The 23,625-nt window shown below is 32.4% G+C and overlaps 1 long non-coding RNA gene across 2 annotated transcripts in view; it reads left to right on the top strand.

Moving 5' to 3' along the window:
• Nucleotides 1-23,625, top strand: part of LOC103221313 (uncharacterized) — a 349,435-nt gene that overhangs the window by 85,590 nt on the left and 240,220 nt on the right. For both annotated transcript variants that reach the window (XR_012095553.1, XR_012095554.1), the window contains exons 5-6: nucleotides 4,225-4,319; nucleotides 6,614-6,748. This is a non-coding gene — a long non-coding RNA (uncharacterized lncRNA). The remainder of the gene's footprint in view (nucleotides 1-4,224; nucleotides 4,320-6,613; nucleotides 6,749-23,625) is intronic.

The following is a 23,625-nucleotide window of genomic DNA, read 5'->3' as shown; positions in this document are numbered from 1 at the left end:
GTGTTGGGGAAAATATCTATACCTTTGGGGGAAAAAGTTTTCTGGAAATTGTCTCACATCATACCCCGAATGACTTGCTAGATGGATTCAAACACATAACAATATTCAGCTTGGGCAACATGGTGAGACCTTGTCTCTAAGCAAAAATTTGATAAATAAAAAAGTTAGACGAAGGAAGGAAGGGAGGAAGGGAGGGCAGGGCAGGGAGAGGTGAAAGAAAGAGTGAGAGAAGGAAAGAAAGAAAGAAAAGACAGAGAAAGAAAGAAAGAAAGAGAAGGAAGAAGGAAAGAAAGAAACAAACGAAAGAAGGAAGGAAGGAAGGAAGGAAGGAAGGAAGGAAGGAAGGAAGGAAGGAAGGAAGGAAAGAAAGAAAGAAAGAAAGAAAGAAAGAAAGAAAGAAAGAAAGAAAGAAAGAAAGAAAGAGAAAGAAAGAAAGGGAAAGAAAGAAAAGAAAGAAAGGGAGAGGGGGGAGGGAGGGAGGGAGGGAGAGGGAAGGAAGGAAGGAAGGAAGGAAGGAAGGAAGGAAGGAAGGAAGGAAGGAAACTACAAAAGATGTAGGAATTTAAAGCTACTATAAAATATAGAAGAATTTTTAAAAATAAATCCTTCCAAAAAATAAGATAGCAATATTAGAACTCTAAAAGATAAGAATTTAAATTTAAATTTAATGAAATTTAAAGCTTATGATTGACAAAGAAAACCCTAACTTCCACAAACATGAAGAGATAAAGCACAGAAATTAGAAAATGTTTTTTAAAACTTATAATAGATAGGTGATCGGCATCCTTAAAATCCCGAATCAGTCTACCAACATTATTCATTTTTTCTTGTGAGTCATAGAAAATTCATAGCATTTACAACTTTAATTGTTAATTTAAATCTCTATTAAATTCACAAGAAAAGTGTATAATTTCTGTCCATCTTTCCATCTGCACTCCAGTTGAGATTTCTTTCTTAGTGGACCTGGGTACTCCACACAAAAATCTGAAATATAACTGGCACATTTAGCCAGTGAATAGTGGGTCATAAAGTTATTTTACCCAAGTCCAAATATACTGATTTATCCAGGAGCTTCTTGAAGATATTACGCTAGGAACCAGGGTCACTTTCCACAAGGCCTTCTAGATACTGATTCTCAAGCCAGTATTTTGACATTCATCTGACAGTTTCTGAAGGCCACGTTTGGGGAAATTTGTGACTCCAGTACAGCTTGATGCTAGTATATCAGTTTTGCTAATCCTTATCTAGGTAGTAACAGCCTTATAGATACAGAAATTGAGGAGTCAGAGATTGAAGGATTTTTCAGGAAATCTAAGTGAGCTTCTGTTTGCTTTTTAGGAGGGCATAACCTGCATGTCCTGAAACACACAGGAAAAGCTACACAATTTTTGAGATCTCATCTTTATTTACATTATTGCACTCTTTGTGTTTCTGTTTTACCTAAAACTCTGAAATCAACTACATTTCCAGAATATATTCTTTATTAACAATTTTTTCTTATTTTTAATTTTTGTGGGTATATATGTTTGGGGTACATGAGGTGTTTTGATACAGTCTTGCAATGTGAAATAAGCACATCATGGAGAATGGGGAATCCATCAACTCAAGCATTTATTCTTTGAGTTACAAACAATCCAATTACACTCTTTTAAGTTATTTTAAAATGTACAAGTAAGTTATTATTGACTATAGAATATATTCTCATAAAGCATATACTTATGACACACAGTCTACTATTCCTTATTTCAGCACAGTCTTGCCTAAAAGAGCAGGGATCTAGGCACTTGATGTTAATGTTGCTGACCTGACACTCACAAATCGCCCTTTGGCATACCCCCAGACCCAATTTGAAGTCTGTGATTAACATATAAACAGCTTTTGTTGCTGTTGACATTGAATTTTTTCTTGGCCTTTTTATCTAGCCATTTTGCTTTAAGCAACACATTCTCGTTAGAACTCGTAGTCCCATTGTTTTTCTTAGTCTAAATTATTAATGTGCTGTTAGACTAAAGTACTGTATCTGAACACTGATTATTCAGGACTGACACCATACTAAAACCCTTGCAAGAATAATAACTAATATTCGTTGAATGCCAACTGCCATATGATACTGTGCTAAGACCTTTGTCTTTACCTATATGATTACATTTAATCTTCATAAAACCTATACAATGTGTATTAATAGCTTTGTTTACAGATCGTGAAACTAAGGACAGAATTCAGATGACTTAGGAAAAGTTACGAAGCTTTGAGTGTGAGAGTTTGAAATTTAAACCAAGGCCTCTCTGACAGAAAGTATCAGAGTATCATCTCCCTAAACTAACTGTTATTGCTACCTCCTTTATAGTATGGCAGTTAGAATCAAAATCTATCCCGTGGCTGACATCTTTCTGAAGGAAGTATAGGTATTTATCTTTCCTTCAATGATATCTATCTTTCCTTCAGTGAAGTTCAGATAGTCACACTTCTAGCCACTCTGTGACATTTTCTAGTTCTCTATATTTTGTTCTTAGTGGTTGTAAGACTCTGGGTTCATAACAAACTAATCACTTATCACAAAATGGTTTAGAATTTATTTCTTTATAGAAAGTTACTCTACAATATCCTTTTTATTCTTGGTTATAAAATACTTATGTCATATAAATGTTACAATTTTCAAGTAATAAAGTTGTATTTCTCATTGTTTAATTAAACCAAGATACGGGGCACTGATAATCATTTTTTGACATTTTTTTTAAATTATTTTTTAATTTTCCTTGTTTCTTCATTTCTTGCTGCTTCATTGCCACAGAAGCTAAATCCATTAACAAAGACTGTCTTATTTCTTATTTATTTATTTCTTATTTCTTATTTATTTTATTTTCCCAATATTTTGACCAAGTAGGCTCAGAGATTTTTTCAGTCCAACTCTTTTCTTCCGTCTTTTGAGTGAATGTTAAAAACATGTATTCATTACCTTTCTTAGGATTCATTGTTTTATTTTTCATGAATTATTCTTTTGAAATATTTATGAAACATATCTTAGTACATTCAATTTAATTTCTGGCCTTCTAATTTTCACTTTGGTAATTGTTTGTAGAGAGTTATCCACTTAGATACTTGAAGGACTTCAGAGTAGGTGGGAAACTATGTAAACTGAAAAAGGAAGTGTTTAACCATAATTTTTAAACTCCATTGTTCTTAATCTTAGTATAGGAAAATAGAACATTGATTTACTTCAGAAAAACTTGTATTTGTGAGAACAGGAGGATAAACAGTGGTATTACTTTTAATAAGTAATACATATCAAAAAGAAGATGTTGACTCTGTTGTTTCAGTGAACTAATAAATTTCTGCATACAAAAAAGGTTATCAATATGAATGGACTCAGTAATATTGTACTTTCTTTATTCTGGTAGATTGTTCTTCCTCTTTGGTTCTTGACAGTAATCACATGCGTCTACTTTGCATAATGCTACAAAATGTTATTCTTATAACCACATCTTAAAATCAACTCAGTACTTTTGAAAAGTACTTTTACTTAACTTAGTTTTACTTTGAAATTTTATTTTATTTTTAACTTTACTAAAACTGGAGTACGTTTAAATAAGGAGACTGTCTAATTTTGGATGCATTAAGTTACTCTCTCACAACAATGAATTTGTTACTTCTTTTTAAGTAAGGTGGAAGCAATGTTTTATGCTTTATTTTGTTGTTCAATCTGCTCTCAAATTATGTATTTACTAGTGTTGTTGCACTTAAGTCAGCGTTTTTGTCAAAGTTTTCCAGAATGGGGGGGGGCGGGGGGGGGAGAGAGAGAGAGATTGAGAGAGAGATTATGGGAATTGACTCATGTGATTATGAAGATTGAGAAGTCCCATGATACAGTGCCTGCAAGTTGGAAAATCAGGAATGCTGGGGGTACAATTCAGTCTCAAATGCAAGTCTAAAAGCCTGATAACCAGAGGGGAACTGATGGTGTAAATTCTGGTCTGAGTCAAAGACGTGAAAGCATAAGGGTGCATAAGTAATGGTGTAAGTCCTTGCCTGAATCCAAAGACCCATAAACCAGGAACAATAATGTGCAAGGGCAGGTGAAGATGGATAGCTCAATGCAAACAGTAAGCAAATTTGACCTTCTCCCTTTTTTTCTGTTTGGACCCTCAACAGATTTTATGATGTTCACCCATGTTGGTGAAAGCAATCTTTACTCTGCCTACTGATTCAAATGCTAATCTCTTCCAGAAACGTTCTTGAAGATATACTCAGAAGTAATGTTTTACCAGCTATCTGGGCATCCTTTAGCTCAGTCAAGTTGATGCATAAAATTAACCATCACAGTGAGTGTTTGTATTCTTCCTTTGTTTTCCTTTTATAACCATTACAACAACAACAAAAGAAACTGTTAACCCTTTCCCTGGTTAGTAAGAAAATGTGCAGCTCACTGCCAGTGCTCATTTAACTTTACATAAACATGCTCTTTGAGGCTGAAGCAAATCTGACTGGTTTTCAGTTTGAAAATAAAATATACAAACTGTTCTTGGAGTTACTTCCAAACAAAACTAACATCAGAATCGTCTAAATCATCACAATTGTCTATTTTGGAAAAATCGGATTCATCAAGTGAATCTCCAACCAACAACTGCTACAGAATGATATTAACATCATGCATAGGAATGCTATATTTTCTAGGATATGACATTTAGAGCGATTGAGAATTACTATATTTTGTAAATGTAAATCCCACTACCAAAACCAGAATGTTATAAATAGAATGATGTCTTTTGTTTCCAAAGTCGATATACTAGAATGCTGCACAAATAATAATAAAAGTGAGATATTGTGTGACAAAGTTATCTTGGGGTAAATGCTGCAGCTGCAAGCACCACTAGTGAGTATTCTTGGGGCAAATGGAAAAGGGGTTAAGAAAGTGTAATTGTTCCATTTCCATAAATGTACTGCATCAAAAAGGAGGAATTAGTGGAATTAGCATAAATATTAGAGGACCTACTTAGTATTTGAGAGCAATTGGTGTCAGTTTTCCCAATTTTCAGAATTTAATGATCAATAAGAATCAATAAATATTTTTAGAATGAATGAATAAGATTAGCTTTCTTCTGAATGAGCTTAATATCATGTGGGAAATGAAATGTCTGACAGGCAGAGAGTAGGTTCACCTGAGATGTTGCTGTCTGCCTCCCTCAACTCACTGTTCTCTATTCTGGAATGTGATCTAATTGATCTTTCTCTTTCACTTTACAGCCATTTCAAAAGTTGCAATAATTTTAATTAGTGGTTTGTTTATTTTGTCTCTGTTACCCTATTGTAAAGTAATACCCAAGTGAGTTATGGGCCATGTCTATCTTGTTCAAAATTTTAGCTTGGTAAATGTAAAGATGAGGCTCTCAGTTAAAATGTGTGGACAGGATAAATAAGCTTCTGCATGGGTTCTTTTGCATCTCATCAAAAAAAGGAAAGTGATTACATAATTTTTTTTTTTCTATTCTGATAACATCTGTTTGGTCTGGTCTGTGCATCAAACTTGCCATGAACTCACATTGGCTATCAACTTCACAGGGTGTTTGCAATGACAATTACCCTCAAAAACCCTGAATATTTATATACTAGGTCAATTACTTCACTAAATATGTAACATTACTAACAGCTGTGAGTCTGGTACTGCTGAAATCTAGTTGCCTATAAACCATTTGGTACTCAGATATTTTATTTGGGAAAATCTGCATACAAATCTGGATTTCTGCTACCTTCTCTCCTTAGGAACTTAAGGACTCCTAACAAGTTAGGAACTAAATTAGGGAACCCTAACTGTTTCATCCTCGTTGAAATTTATACTAAAAAGCAATATGATAAAGGGACCTAGTCTAGAACTCATTTGAAAGAAGGAAGAGTATCTCCTACAGATGTCCAAGGTAATATAGCTAAGAAAAAAAATCTCATGATTAACTGAGGTTTTTCTAAACATGGTAGATTGAAGTTGTCAGCTGTAAGAACTGCTAGTTCTGTAGCATACCCAGAAGAAAATGCAGAAATTAGAATAATGTTTGCAGGAGAGTATAGGCAAATGGAAATTTTATATTGTCTAAATAATAGTGCTTTATAAACATATTGCGCATACCAGGTGGATCTTGAAAGATTTTTGGACACAGGAACCCACACACAAAAGCCGATAATGTGCTTACCCTGTTCTTGACTGAGCTGTCACCCTGAGATAGTCATTTGGGCCTGGCTTCTCTCCACCTGCAGTGCCACTGCCAGAGTTAAACTCATAATCTCTCACTGCAGCTTTTCTAACTGCTTACCCTTTGGTGTACCTAGTCTTCAGTTAGCTCCCCTTATTAGTCTTCTCTATTGCTTTTTAAAATGGTAATTGACACTCCCCATTAGCTTACCTTTGCCTTCAAGAGCAATCAGAATTCATTAGCCTGACAAATAGGCCTCTACCCAGTATGTTTGATTTTTACTTCTCTCCAGTTATTGTATTCTGTCTTACCCTTTGTCTTGTCTCCTATAAATGTCAATTATTAACACATTTTTCAGCAATTTGCAAACACAATACTTTTTTTCTTATACTTTGCCTTTTGCCATGCTTATTTTTTTTTTTTTTTCTTTTCAGAGTTGCTTCCCCCTTCTTTACTATGAAAAGTCAACTTTTGAGCCTTTTCTTAAATGCCATATCTCCTGGGAGGCTTTTTCTAACTCACAGGTAGAGATGGATATTCTGAAGCCTTAAATTTGTACCTTGGTCACAGTAAGTATCACCCATATTGTAATTTATTTGCTTATATACCAATCTTCCTCCAGTAGTCTGAGAAATTATTGATAAATTTTCACTGGCAACTACTTTATCTTTGTAAGCCTGGTTTATTTGTTGATTCTCATCAAGCTTTTGTTAAATGAATAATTATCTTGAGAAGCCAATCCCTCATAACATCAGGTAGTAAAATTTCCTAGATATCTTGGAAGAACACTTTTGGAAACAATGGTCTAGAATATTCAAACAAATTACATAATAAATTGTGAAAACAAAAATCTTAGAGCAAGCATAGAGCAACTACAACCAAGCAAATAGGAATGCAGAAATGGCTTGAAATAATTACCAACTGGTTTTGGAGTGTTATACCTTTTTTTTGGTAAAAACACTGACTGACTGAAGAATTTAGTGAATGTTCCAGTAGAGGGATATTAGCTCACCAATGCTTTTGTTTCCACAGAAATAACTGCTGCTAATATAGTCTTCCATAATTGGTATCTGGGGGCTTGGGGGAATAAAAAGGGAATAGTTAATGGATACAAATTACAACTAGATGGAAGGAATAAGATCTAGTGTTTGGTAGCACAATAGAACCATAGAGTCAACAATAATTTATTGTTTATTTCAAAATAACAAAAAGAATATAGTTGAAATGTCTTTAACACAAAGCAGTAATAAATGCTTGAAATGTAGGATATCACAATTACCCAGATTTGATCATTACATATGGTATGCTTTTATCAAAATACCACATTATTTCATACATTTTTTTACAACTATTATATACCATATTTAAAAAAAGTAAAATCTAAGTTTGTGGGCTGAGCGTGGTGTCTCATGCCTGCAATCCCAGTACTTTGGGAGGCAGAGGTGGGTGGATTACTTGAGGTCAGTGGTTTAAGACAAGCCTGGTCAACATGGTGAGACCCCATCTCTACTAAAAATACAAAAATTAGCCAAGCATGTAGGCATGGGATTGTAGTCCCAGCTACTCAGAAGGGTGAGGCAGGAGAATCGCTTGAAGCCAGGAGACAGAGGTTGCAGTGAGCCGAGATCACACCACTGTACTCCAGCCTGAGCAATAGAGTGAAACTCTATCTCAGAAAAAAAAAAAAAAAAAAAAAAAAAAAAAAAATCTAAGTTCATTCATCCAAAGTGAATGTGGATTAATTGGTTTCTCAGGTAGATTGTAAAGATTAATAAAAACAGGGCCTGAAATCAGAAAACTATATACTAATAATATTTTTGAATATGCAATTTTTAGAATAGGTAGAAGAAAGCCATTCCCTGCACAAGCTGATATCTGATCTGCTAGAGTAGATAGATGGATGGATATCCCCTGCAGTTATTCATTTTTAAACATTAACTTATCTATTATTGTTTACTTGGATGGCATTATAGATGTAAGTTTGTGTATCATACTTCAGCACCATATTTAAATTAAAGCATCATCATCATCTTCTTTTGAAACTTGCCTCAATCTACGCACACTGGACATATGCTACCTATTTTTTCCCTTGAAGGTTATGTTGTTGGCTTAAGCAATTCCCTGGGTGAATTCAAAACGAAACAACAAAGAAATCTAGAAAATCACCAGGTTTCCATTCACATATCCATTGTAACCCAAGGTAATTGGAAATTGTTCCTTAGGAAATATCTGCAAAGCTCATAGTTCACCAATTTAAATTTGAGAACTAAACTCAATACTCCAGGGTATTGATTAAATTCTGCTTTCACATATGTATGTTTCAGAATAAATATATGCATTCTCACATGATTTTTTTATTCTAGGGAATTTTAATTTTGGTTGATAGGTAAATATCAAATAAGTATTAGTTCATTTCTTAACTGAGGACTAGAAAAATCTTAAGTTTCTCTAGGTGATTCTATTCAATTAATGAAATTCTAGAATGTATCCTCTAATATGGTATTGATGAAGTTGTACATATGTTTATTTGGATATATCAGAATCCATAATTCAAATTTATTGTACAACAATCATAGTTAATAGCACATATTTTTACAGTTGGGATTGTTTTAGAATCCGACAAGTTTTAAAAATTCGCAGTTAGGGATAGTTTTGGATATTTATTGGATATAGCCTCCACAGAGTTAGGAAAACTGTAATGAGGAATACATAAAGAAGACTTTATAAAAGTCTACACTAAATATAAGTACTATTATCTATATGGAATGTATGATAGAACATGGAGAGAAACAACATAACATGAAGTATTATAGCACTCCAAAAAGAAAACAAAAAGTTACAAGAAAGATTATATTTGTATTATGCAAACAGAAAATACAACATTCGAGTAGTTCTGCTAGAGGCAAGTGTTGCTACCATATATGCTTCAATTGTGTTCAGTTCTCTTGTACTGTTATCTCTCAGTACCTTATTATTTTACCTGCTACATCAATCTGTGTGGCAGTCAAAACACCGCAGTGTGATATGACAGAAAATACACAGGAAAAACGGTTCATTTATTTGTGTCTGATGCTTGCTTTCAGTTTACATCAGAACTTTGAGTTATGAAAAGAGTTGACAGATGGAAGCAAGGGTAGGGCAGCTGGCTTATATTACAGTCTTTTGTACCTTTGAATCACTTTGTAAAAAAGAAATTGTTTCTGCACACTTAAAAAAAAAAGCTTTTAAAATTAATGCGATTTGAAGAATTTTGCTTTTACATATGTATTTCCGTGTATTTTTGAACATAATTGGAAGGTTATGCTATTGACTCATGAAAGTTCCATTTACCAACCTCATATTTCTATAGTGTTAAATATGTGGCAGACTGACTCACAGAATCCGACACTAGGGCATCCTAGGATTGCCTGTGGTGCCGTGTCTTTCAAGAATGCCTCAATATAATTTTAATGAAATGTGCTTTATTTCAGTGAATTTAACATAAGCACCGTTATTAAAGAAAGATGTTTTAAGAGGATTAAAACACAGTGATTTTGTATTTTTGTAATAAGAATTTTGTTTTGTAAAAGAGAATATTTATTTTATAGTATCTTTACTTTAACATAGCAATTTTAATAACCAAATTATACAGACAATTGTTTGCACTGCTATTAATATCTGTGGCTTTTTCTTATCCAGCAGTGTCAGCAAAGCAGAAAGTAAATCCATTGCTAAAGAAATGGAAGTTAAGATGGTCTTACCTGAAAACAGAAACAATTTAGTATTGTAGTGGAGACTGGTGGTTCCTTCACTGTATGAGTTAGGAATACAATTCTGCTATGACATATCTCTGCTAATCATAGACTCAGGGTTTGTGGGAACTGGAAATGAATGTTAGTAGAAACTGTATTTCATTAACTCTAAAAAACGATAATAATTCCTTGAGTTCTCAATTTTTCTTCAAATGTTGACAACTCTATTAACAGAATATAGTATTGAAATGTTTTAAGTGTGCCCATGTTAGAGATCTGAAAAATTAATTTTGTACCCCAGATAAAGAAATAATTTGAATTCAAGTCTCTAGAACTTACCAGGTCTGCTTACATCCTGCTGTGCTAATGCAAGTTAAAGCAGATGCTTTCTATGGAGGTAAAAGACTAACAATATAAGCAAGATAATATTCTTCATTTTGAGATAAGAAATGAATAATGCTTCTTATTCCATGCTTTTTCCCTAATTTATATATCTTAAGATTTTGGGGGCACCATCAATACTATATGTTCCTTCTGTTATGAGAGAGACACGCTTTCAAGTCCTTAGGTTCTGCCTCGGCTAAACTCTCATGTTTGTGCCTTCATAAGATCAGATGGAGAATATTATTTTCTAAGTAATTACTTCAGTGAGAAAGTTAAAGAAAATAGTCTTTCCTAAATATGAATGACAGATTATCAGTCTGCTTTTGTAGATAAGTAAGCCAAGTTTGTGACAGATTATGGAATTGTAAAGGTAAATGAGATATGGTAATTTATTGGAAATATTTTCTGATAATTTCATTAATTATATTTTCCAATCTCATTTAAACCATTGGTCTCTCAGGTAGTTAGGTGACAGTAAATTTAGATAAAAGCTAATCAGACTGTCTTCAATTTCTTAATGAGGTAAAATACAAGCAGTAAGAGAAACACAAAAATAATTCATCTTTTGTGGGGGAGTTGAAATGAAAATTCTATAAATTGATTGTTTCCAAGCTTACTAAAGATGAGTTACAGGTAAATAAAAAAAATAAAAATTAAAAAAAATTGGAACTGGAAGTTTTTAGGGAGAACAATAGTTCTATAAGGAGGAAAACTGATCAGCCATTGCAGTACTGTTCTTTACCCCATTTATAGCCAATGCTTGTTATTTAGTTATTTATTCTTTGTTTTAATATTTATTGCAGGCTAATTATGTGACTAACTTTTACTTAGGTACCCTCTGAGATACCTCCGTATTTCCATCAAAGATCTTAGAATATAGAAAAATAGGGATCACATGAACACAGAGTCATATTAAGACAAACGTGCAATTACAGGACATATGATATACATGTGCTACATATCTTAAATATTTTAAACATGTAAAATTCATTAAAATAAATATTTATACTATTAAAATGCCGTATACATTTTAATTGTGAAGTTATATAGCAACTCATTTTCCTCTTCTGCAAAAAGAAATAACAGTTGTAGAATATAAATTTTTCTCCTCAGCACAGGGAACATTTTCAAGGATAGACTATATGTTATGCCACAGAACAAGTCTCAAAAATTAAAATAAAGAAAATTATATCAAATATATTTTTGACCACAACAGAATAAAACTAGAAATTAATAGCAAGAGGTACTTTGGAAAGTACAAAACACATGGAAATTAAACAATATGGTCCTGAACAACAATAAGGTCAATGAAAAATTAAGAAGAAAATTCAAAAAACTTTTAAATCAAATGAAAATGGAAATGCAGAAGCAGTACTAACAGGGAAGTTCGTAGTGATAAACATCTATTATTCATCAGAAAAGTAAAATTTAAAAAAGCTTCAGATAACCTAATGATGCATCTTAAAGAACCCAGAAAGAAAGAGAACCTAAATCCAAAATTAGTTGAGAAGAAAAGAAATAATAAAGATCAGAGCAGAAATAAACAAAATGAAGACTAAAAATACAAAAAAGTCAATGAAATGCAAAGTTGTTTTTTGGAAAGATAAACAAAATTATTGAGAAACTTTTACCAGACTAAGAAAAAAAAAGATCCAAATAACTCAAATCTGTGGTGAGTAAGGGGACATTTCATTTGATAACACAGAAATTCAAGGGATCATTAGAGACTACTATGAGCAACTATATGTCAATAAACTGGAAAGCCTCAAGAAAAGAAATAAGTTACTAAACACACACAACCTACCAAGATTAAACCACAGAGAAATTCAAAATTGAAACAGAACAAAAACAGGTAATGAGATTGAAGCAATAATAATAATTAAAAAGTCTCCCCTTGAAGAAAAACCCAGGACTTGATGGCTTCACCGCTGAATTCTGCCAAACATTTAAAGAAGAACTAACACTAATCCTACACAAACTATTCAAAAACATTGAGGAGGAGGCAATACTTCCAAATGTGTTCTGTGAGACTAATATTACCCTGATACTAAAACCAGAAAAAGACACAACACAGTAGAAAACTAAAGATTAATATATCTGATGAATATTGATGCTAAAATTCTCAATGAAACACTAACAGTTTGAATTCAGCAACACATCAAATAGGTCCTTCATCATGACCAAGTAGTATTCATCCCAAGGATGCAAGGATGGTTCAACATACACAATCAGTAAATGTGATATGTTACATCAACAGAATGAAAGACAAAAACAATGTGATCATTTCAATTTCTGCCAAAAAGCATACTAAAAATTCAACAACCCTTCTTGATAAAAAAATTCTCAAAAAAACTGGATATAGAAAAAACACATCTCAGCACAATAAAAACTATATATGACAAACCCACAGCTAGTGTCATAATAAACAGGGGAATGAATAATCTGAAGATCCTGTAAGATATGGAAAAAGATGAGGATATCACACTTTTGCCACTTTTATTTTATCAATAACATAGTTCTGGAAGTCATAGCCATCATAATCAGACAAGAGAAAGAAATAAAAGAAACCCAAATTAAAAAAGAAGAAATAAAATTATCTTTGTAGACAATATAATCTTTTATTTGGAAAAACCTAGATTCTGCCAAAAAAAAACCATTAGAACTGATAAATTTGGTAAAATTGTATGCAGTAAACAAGATCAGCATACAAAAATCAGTACCATTTCTGTATGGCAACAGCAAACAATCTGAAAAAGAAACCCAGCAAGTAAGTTCATTTACAACAGTTACAAATAAAATAAAAAACCTAAAAATTAACCAAAGAAGTGAAAGATCCCTATGATAAAAATGGAAACATTGATGCAAGAAATGGAAGAAGACACACAAAAAATGAAAAGATAGTCCTAGATGAATCAATATTGTTAAACTGTGTATGTTAAATAAAGCAATCTACAAATTCAAAGCAATACCGCTTAAAATCTCAATGTCAATTCTTCATATAAATATAAAAATAATTTTAAAATGTATACGGAACCCCAAAAGACCCAGAATATAGTCAAAGCCATCTTGGGCTATAAGAAGAAAGCTGGAGGAATCACATTACCTGACTTCAAACTATGCTATTAAACTATAGTAACAAAAACAGCAATGTACTGATGTAGAAAAAGGCACATAAACCAGTGGAACAGAGAAGAGAACCTAGAAACAAATCCTTACATTTACAGGGAATTCATTTTTGACAAAGGTGCCAAAAATGTATATCAGGGAAAGGACAGTTTTTTTGTTTGTTTGTTTGTTTTAAATAAATACTGCTGAAGAAACTGTACATCTGTATGTGGAGGAATGAAACTGGGCCCCTATCTTTCATTACATAAAAAATCAAATAAAAAAAAGACACATATATGGCCAACAGGGACATGAAAAAATGTTCAATATCACTAATAAGAATAGAAATGCAAATCAAAACTACAATGAGATATTATCTTACCCCAGTTAAAATGCTTTTATTCAAAAGAAAGGTAAAAACAAATACTGACAAAGATATGGAGAAAGGGGAACCCTCAGAAACTGCTGATTGTAATGTAAGTTAGTATAGGCTGGTACAAACGTAGTTGGAGCATAATAGCAATAAATTGCAGCTTTTGCCATTAAAAGTAATGGCAATAATTGCATATATACACACTTAGATACCACAGAATATTACTCAGTTTTAAAAATTGAAATTATGTCTTTTGCACTGACATTGGTGGAACTGGAGGCCATTATCCTAAATGAAATCATGCAGAAACAGAAAGTCAAATATTACATGTCCTCACTTATAAGTGAAAACTTAACAATGGGTACATATAGACATACAGAATGGAATAATAGACATTGGAAACTCCAAAACACAGGATAATGGAAGGGGAGATGAGGGATGAAAAATTAGCTATTGGGTATAATGGACACTATTGAGGTGATGGGTAAACTAAAAGTCGCTAATCAATATATCCATTTAACAATTGTATCCCTAAATCTATAAAAATTAAAACTAAAAAATAATTTACCACAATTTATTTATTCATTCATCTGTTGATGGACACTTAGATTGCTTGCAAATCTCATCTATCATAAACAGTATTGCGACAAACATAGGAGTGCAGACAACTTTTGGATATACATATTTCCTTTTTTTTGTTTGTTTGTTTTCGGCATCTACCCAGCAGTGGAATTGCTGCATCATATAGTAGCTCAATTTTTAATTTTTCAAAGAACCTCCAAACTGTTCTCTATAGTGATTTTACTAATTTACATTCCCATCAACAGTGTACAATAACTTAATTGTACATTTTTAAATAACTTAGAGTATAATTTGATTGTTCATAACTCAAAGGATAAAGGCTTGAGGAGATAGATACCCCATTCTCCATGATGTGCTTATTTCATATTGCAAGACTGTATCAAAACATCTCCTGTGCCCCATATATATAACTACTACGCACCTACCACAATTAAAAATAAAAAATAAATTTTAAAAATGGGAAAAAGATCTGAATAGACATTTCTGAAAAGAAGACATACAAATGGCCAAAGGGTATATGAAAAAATGTTCAACACTACTAATTATCAGATGAATACAAATCAAACCTATAATGAGATACCATCTTACCCCTGCTAGGCTTTTAACCAAAAGATGGCAATATTGAATGCTGGTGAGGATGTGCAGAACGGGAAACCTTCATACACTATTGGTGAGAAGGTAAATTACTACAGCCACTATGGGGAACAGTAAGGAGATTCTTCAAAAACTTAAGATAAAACTACATATGATCCAGTAATCCCAGTGCTGGGTATAATTTCAAAAGAAAGGAAACGGTATATCCAAGAGATATCTGAGCTCCCATGTTTATTCCAGCACTATTCATAAAGCCAATATATGGAAGCAACCTGTGTCCATCAACAGATGAATGAACAAAGAAAATATGGTACATAAATATAATGGAATATCATTCAGCCATAAAATGACTCAGAACCTGTCATTTGCAACAACATGGATGAAACTGGAGGTCATTATGTTAAGTATAATAAGCCAGTCACAGAAAGACAAATACTGGATGTTCTCACTTATATGTGAGAGCTAAAAAAAAAATAAATTGAGCTCATAGAGCTATAGAATGCAGTGATGGTTACCACATACCAGGAAGAGTAGTGGGGAGAGAAGGATAAAGTGGGGATGGTTAACGGGCTTAAAGATACAGTTAGATAGAATGATTAAGATTTCGTATTCAGTAGCACAATAGGGTGACTATAGTTAACAATAATTTTTTGTACATCTTAAAATAACTAAAAGAGTGGGATTGGAATGTTCCTAACACAAAGAAATGACAAATGATTGAGATGACAGATACCCCAACTACCCTGATTTGATCATAATACATTGTATCTCTGTATCAAAACATCACATGTACCCCATAAGTATATACAACTATTATGTACCACAATAATTAAAAATAAAAATTTTAAAAGAATGATAAAAATAAAACCTACGCAATAGAATTATCTTGATACTAGGTGAAATTATCAAAGCATTTATAAGGGTACTTGCTTAGTAAACATTGTTATTTCAAACAGATTACTATTTATGAATAAACATTGATACAAAATGTAGTTTCTCATATCTGTCTTCAACACATTTTTATTAAAATTATATGTGAATTTTTTCCTATTAATCTTACATTTTTAATTTTCTTCCAGTATTTAAACCATTCTTTTAACCACATCTTGACTATATACAACAAAAATATGCTTATTTTTCTTACTGACATGATAGAGGGTGAAGAATATAGGGAATAGAAAAAATAACCTCAGGAAATAATAAAAAAATGATCCCTCCCCTGAGACAGGCAGCATTTTGCAGTAAAAATCTATTGACTGAATATGAGAAAATAAGTTTTTACTAACTAGAAGAGTAATCTTGGGTAATTCACTTCATTATAAGCTTCACTTTCTTCTGTAAAATAATAGGGAATGGTCCGCATGATTTCTAAGTGTATGATTCTAAGAATCCTACCATGGAATTTGAATAGATAAATATATTACAAAAATACTTAAAGAAAATTTGCCAATAAACCTAAAGCAAGTATGTAATAATATAACAAGTCGTGATTTATGTATATATTATAATTTCAATGGCATATATGTAAGCCAGAAGATATCTTTGTTGAAATAAGATGATGTATTTATATTATAGAAATAAATGATCTTTGGCTTTATCATTCATAAAGCTGCACACTGCACAAGAAAATGATAAAAGAAACAAGAATAGTCTTCTTTCCAAAAATGAACATAGATGAATTTATTCTGCAGATGCATTGTAATTATGCAACATTTCTGTTATCTCATCTACTCTGGGTTCAAAGCCATGTTCTGGTTCTCATTAGAAAACATAGTATTTTGGGATTTATCCCAGCTAATGATCAATGCAAGACCCTGTGGCAAAAAAAATTCAGCACAGATGTTTAGATAGATTGGGACCTCATGATATCTACAGAATGCCACTTCCTCTGGTTTGACTCCTAATGAAAGTTTGGGCAGTTTAATTCACAGAGGCTGAAAGCAAGTACAGGCAGTGGCCTCAAGAGATGTCAGGAACAATAAATGCTAAAGATCTGGAAATGTAGTATTTGTTGATGGTCTGAGATAGTGTTCCAGCACAGTGAGTCCCAGAAACTGACAGGCAGATATCAAAGTGAAAAAGATAACTTCTAGATTTTTACGTAACTGAGGGAAAAACAGCCTTTCCACAAGAAGTACAGATGTATATAAGCAGAGCATTTCTTTTTTGAGAAAGTCGTTTTCAAAGGCTACAGAGAGTTTATGATTTTGTGCTATTAATACACTTTTATAATAGATTTTATATGCCAGAAAAGATGACCCTAGCTGACTGTTACTCTGAGATCAAGAGTTTATACATTTTTTAACAGTCTCAGTTTAACCTCATTGGATTATCTCATTTTTCTCACAAATAAATCTTTTTTTGATGCTTTTTTTTAAGAGCCTTGAAAACAGAGACCAATGCTCTATTATTTTATCTGTTTGTAGCCTCAGAAATGCCTAGTAGATTAATTAATAGATGATAAGGCAACAATAATAAAGCTGTATATTTTTAAATACTCTCATTTAATTTTTTCTTACAACAGTATCATAATGAAAAAAAAAAACGGTATTATCCTTGTTTTACATGGAAAAATACTGAGATCCAGGGATTTTAAATGACTTGCTTGAGGTCAATAGCTATTAAATGATAGAGCAGGTATTTAAATATTATTATTCTCATTTTAAACTGAAAACACTGTCTGTCTCATTACCTTGATTTTTCAAAGCACATGCTATTTTCCCCTTGAACTAAAACAGAGAAAGCCACCATTCACTTAGCACCTCCTTTGTTAGGCACTAATTTAGGTGTTTTCATTTTTAATAATTTATTCTTATTTTTATAATTTATTGTAAGAAGCAGGTTTTGGGTTTTTATCCCTATTCCATTATGTGTGTTAAATTATATTCAGGTATCTAAATACTTTTCTCTCAGTGAAATTACTAACAAGGAGATGGGCCAGAATGCAAGCCCAGGGATAAATTAAAATGTAGGACATAACTATGAGATTGGGAGTAAGACTATATTGAAAATGAAAGTATATCATTTTACTAAAGACTTTAGGCAGAAACAAAGTTTGTCTCTAGAGAGCAGTCCTAAAGAGATTTCTGGCTTAATTTATGCTTGTTTCCTTTGGCTATATATATATATTCATATATATATATATATATATATATGAAGAGTGGAGAAAAAGAAAAAATATTAAGGAGAATTTAGCGTGAGGAAGACGACGGCATGTGAAGAAATGTTCTATCTTGCAATAGTCATAGAAAACAAACAGAAAAAATCAGATTGTATTTAGTGAGATAAAAAATTAACTAGCTTCTGGTGGACAGGAGATAAGTTTTTTATTTCTCCTAGATAAGTGTCTTCATTTGTAAATTTTCATGGCAATATGACATTTTTTCCTGTACTAAGTGGAAAGATGGATGCGGTTTTGGGTATTTTGGCCCTTCACTTATTTAGTCCATAGAGTTTAAATAAAGCAAAGATTATTTGAATATCTTTTTTGCTATACATAAAATAATCTTGTAGTAGTTGTGATATCCCTAATGATAGTGAACTTGGTTTTTCTCTTGACTGTTGGCTACCACATAGCTACCACAGTCTACATTGTCCGGAGATGTCATTCTGTTCTGGCAAACTTCCAAAATACATGGACATTGTTTTGGACCGGAATGTAAGTCAAAATTGCTTAGATATTCTTGAATTTACTCATGTGTTTGGTTCCACATGCTCACCAGAGAGCAATTCTAGATATAAGTTAAGTACCAAAGCATAAGGCCTGAACAACCTACAAAACTCAGAGTTACAGAAGTCCCATTTATAGCTCTAAAGATATGCAAAAATACTGAAAATTATTATACTATGTTTTCATTAACTTTTCTTGTGATAAAAGTTCCTTCCTTACTGTACTCTCTGCTATGCCTTCTTGCCACTTCTCTTGAATTCCAAAGACCCACCTTTGCCTAAATGTCTTTGGTTCTCTTTGTTCAGACCTATTACAATATTAGAATATATGGCAGCTTAATTATGAAAATCTTAGGAAAATCTTAATTTTTTCTGCCCTATCCAAAACATTAGTGTCTTTCTCTTCTATTGAAAACTAATAATTAATAAAATTATTGATAAAGTTATCATGCTGAGATCTTTATAATTATTTATAAATGAACATGTAACTTGTAAGGCAGTACCTGTGATATCTGAAATACTAAATGTAACACAGTGTATGTAAGACTTTGTTGCATAAATCCCAACAGTGAAATTTTATATATTAGAACATATTGTGCTTTGATAGTGGGTGTGTTCATGGATTAGCATTGATAATATTAGTTTAGTGCTATTAATAATTAGAATTTTGCCATATATTGCAGTTTAAACATTTTTGTGGGTGCATAGTAGGTGTATACATTTATGGGTTTCATGAGCTATTTTGATATGAATATGGAATGTGTAATAATCACATCAGAATAAATGGGATATCCATTATCTCAAGCATTTATCCTTAGTGTTACAAACAATCCAATTACTCTCTTAGTTATTTTTAAATGTACAATAAAATTATTTTTGACTATAGTCACTCGTGCTGGCAAATACTCAGTCTTGTTCATTCTTTCTAAATACCTTTTGTAACTATTAACTATCCTCAATTTCCCCAAAACCCCCACTACACTTTGCAGCCTCTGGTAACCATCCTTCTACTCTCTATCTCCATGAGTTCAATTATTTTAATTTTTAGCATCCACAAATAAGTGAGAACATGCCAAGTCTGTCTTTCTGTGCTTGGCTTATTTCACTTAATATAATGACCTTCAGTTCCGTCTATGTTGTTGCAAATGACAGGATCTCATTCCTTTTATGGCTTAATAATATACCATTGTGTATATGTACCACATTTCTTTATCCATTTATCTGTTGATGGACACTTAGGTTGCTTCCAAATCTTAACCGCTGTGAATAGTGCAGCAACAAACAAGTAAGTGCAGATATCTCTTTGATATACTGATTTCCTTTTTTTTTTTTTTTTTTTTTTTTGCATATATACCTAGGAGTGGGATTGCTGCATTGTTTGGTAGCTCTATTTTCAGTTTTTTGAGGAACCTCCAAACTGTTCTTCATAATGGCTAACTAATTTACATTCCTACCAACAATGTACATGGGTTCCCTTTTTTCCACATCCTCTCCAGCATTTGTTATTACCCCACCTTTGGATAAAAGCCATTTTAACTGGGGTGAGATGATATATCATTGTAGTTTTGATTTGCATTTCTATGATGATTAGTAATATAAAGCATATTTTCATATACCTATTGGCCATTTGTATGTCTTCTTTTGAGAAATGTCTAGTCAGGTCTTTTGCCCATTTTTAAATTAGATTATTGATTTTTTTTTCCTATAGTGTTGTTCGAGCTACTTATGTATTCTGTTAATTAATCTCTTGTCTAATGGGTGGTTTGGAAATATTTTCTCCCATTCTGTGGGTGTCTCTTCACTTTGTTGATTGTTTCTTTTGCTGTGCAGAAGTTTATAATTTGATGTGATCCCATTTTTCCATGTTTACTTTGATTGCCTGTGCTTGTAGGGTGTTCCTCAAAACATCTTTACCAAGTCCAATGTGCTGAAAAATTTCCTCAAGGTTTTCTTTTAGTAGTTTCATATTTTGAGATCTCAGATTGCAGTATTTATTCCATTTCTATTTGGCTTTTGTATATGATGCGAGATAAGGTTCGAGTTTCATTATTTTGCATATAGATATCAAGTCTTCCCAGCACCATTTATTGAAGAGACAGTCATTTCCCTAATGTTTGTTCTTGGGACTTCGATAAAAAATGAGTAGCCTGTAGATGTATAGATGTATCTCTGTGTTCTCTATTCTGTTCTACTAACCATGCATCAGTTTCTATGCCAGCACCACGCTGTTTTGGTTACTATCATTCAGTACTATAATTGGAAGTCAGGTGATGTGATTTCTCCAGTTTTGTTCTTTTTGCTTTTAATAGCTTTGACTATTCTGGGTATTTATGGTTCCATATACATTTTATGATAGTTTTTTTTTTTCCTATTTCTGTTAAGAATGGCATCAGTATTTTTATAGGGATTGCCTTAAATCAGTAGATTGCTTTGGGTAGTAGAAACAGTTTACCAATATTGATTCTTCGAAACCATGAACATAAAATATCTTTCAATTTTTTGTGTCTTTAATTTTTTACATCATCTTTTATAGTTTTCATGGTAGAGATCTTTCACCACTTTGTTTAATTCCTAGGCATTTTATTTTATTTGCAGCCATTGTAAGTGAAATTATGTTCTTAATTTCTTTTTCAGATTGCTTGCTGTTGGCATAAAGACATGCTATGGATTTTAATTTTTTAATCAGTTCTAATAGTTTTTTGATGGAGTCTTTAGGCTTTTCCAAATATAAAATCATATCATCTGCAAACAAAGATAATATGACTCCTTTCTTTCCAATGTTGGCCTTTATATCTGTTTTGCGTCTGATTGCTCTAGCTAGCACTTCCAGTACTATGCTGAATAAAAGTGGTGAAAGCAGGTATCCTCATAGCTTTCACCATCTTAGAGAAAAGGCTTTAAGTTTTTCTCCATTCAGTATGATAATAGCCATGGGTCTGTCATGTATGGCTTTTAATATGTTGAGATATGTTCCTTCTATATTCATGTTTTGAGGGTTTTTATCATGAAAGGATGTTGAATTTTATCAAATGCGTTTTCAGCATCAATTGAAATTTTCATATGATTTTTGTTCTTCATTCTGTTGATATGGTGTATCACATTAATTGATTTGCATATATATGTTCAACCATCCTTGAATGCCTCAAATAAATCCCACATGGTCATGATGAATGATCATTTAATGTATTGTTGAACTTGATCTTCTTGAATTTTGTAGAGAGTTTTGCATCAATACTCATCAGTTATATTGGCCTATAGCTCTCTGTTTTAGATGTGTGTGTGTCTGGTTTCAGTATCACAGTAATACCAGCCATCACAGAATGAGTTTGAAAGTATTATCTCCTCCTGTTTTTCAGAATAATTTGAGTATGATTGTATTAGTTGTTCTTTAAATGTTTCAGGGTCCAATCTTCATAGATTGTATACATCTAGGAATTTATCCATTTATTCTCGATTTTCCAATTTATTGGCATACAGTTGCTCATAGTATCCACTAATGATCACATGAATTTCTGTGGTATTGTTATAATGTCTCCTTTTTGCATCTCTGATTTTATTTATTTGGACCTTCTTTCTTTTGTTTGTAGTTTGCCTTAAGGTTTGTAGATTTTGTTTATCTTTTAGAAAAACCAAAATTTTGTTTTGTATTATTTTCTTCATTTCAGATTTATTTGTTTATTTCTAGTCTGATCTTTATTATTCCATTTTTTTTCTACTACTTTTGTGTTGAGTTTGCTTTTGTTTTTCTTGTTCTTTAAGATATATCATCAGATGGTTTATTTGAAGTTTTTCTTCTTTCTTGATATGAGCACTTATAGCTATAAACTTCCCTGTTAGTACTGCTTTCACTGTATCCCATAGGTTTTGGTATGTTTTGTTTTGTTTTGTTTTCCCATTATCATTGGTTTTAAGAAATTTTCCCATTTTCCTCTTAGTTTCTTCATTGACCCACTGGTCATTTAGGAGCATATTAATTTCCATGTGATTGTATAGTTCCCAAAATTCATCTTTTAATTGATTTCTAGTTTTACTCCATTGTGGTCAGAGAAGATGCTCTATATTATTTCAATTTTTTGAATGTTTTAAGACTAGTTTTGTGACCTAACATGTGGTCATATGGTCTATCCTCGAGAATGATCCATGTGCTGGGGAAAAGAATTTGTATTCTGTAGCTATTGAGTTAAATGTTTTGTAAATAAATTTTAGGTCCATTTGGTCTATAGTGCAGATTAAGTACAGTGTTTGTTGAGATTTGTCCAATGCTGAAAGTGGAGTGTTGAAGTCTCCAGTTATTTTTGTACTGAGGTATCTCTTTAGCTGTAATAATATATGATTTATATATCTGAGTGCTCCAATGTTGGAAGCATACATATTTACAATTGTTTGTTTGTTTATTTATTTATTTATTTATTTATTTATTTATGTATTTATTTATTGAGATAGTGTCTTACTCTGACACCCAGGCTGGAGTGCTGCGGCACAATCACCACGCACTACAACCTGTACCACCTGGGCTCAAGCGATCCTCTGCCCCAAATATCTGAGACCAGAGACATGCATCACCACACCCAGCTAATTGTTGTATATTTTATAGAGATGTGGTTTTACCATGTTTCCTAGGCTGGTCTTAAACTCCTGAGCTCAAGCGATTTGCCCAACTCGACCTCCCAAAGTGCTAGAATTGAAGGCATGAGCCATCACACCTGATCCCATATTTACAACTGTTATATCCTCTTGCTGAATTGACCACTTTATCATTATATAGTGATGTACTTTGCCTCTTCTTATAGTTTTTGTCTTGAAATCTATTCTGTCTAATGTAAGTATAGCTATTCCTGCTCTTTTTTGGTTTCCCTTGGCATAGAATAACTTTTTCCAACTCTTTATTTTCAGTTTCTGTGAGTCCTTTCAGTTGAAATGTATTTCTTATAAGGAACAGATCATTGGGTCTTATTTATTTATCCATTCAGTCACTATATCTTTTGATTAGAAGTTTAGTCCACTTACA

Source organism: Chlorocebus sabaeus, chromosome 15 (genome assembly GCF_047675955.1).
Source record: "Chlorocebus sabaeus isolate Y175 chromosome 15, mChlSab1.0.hap1, whole genome shotgun sequence".
NCBI classification, from domain to species: domain Eukaryota; kingdom Metazoa; phylum Chordata; class Mammalia; order Primates; family Cercopithecidae; genus Chlorocebus; species Chlorocebus sabaeus.
Note: the sequence above shows the minus strand (reverse complement) of the source record. Positions and strands in the feature narration are given on the sequence as shown.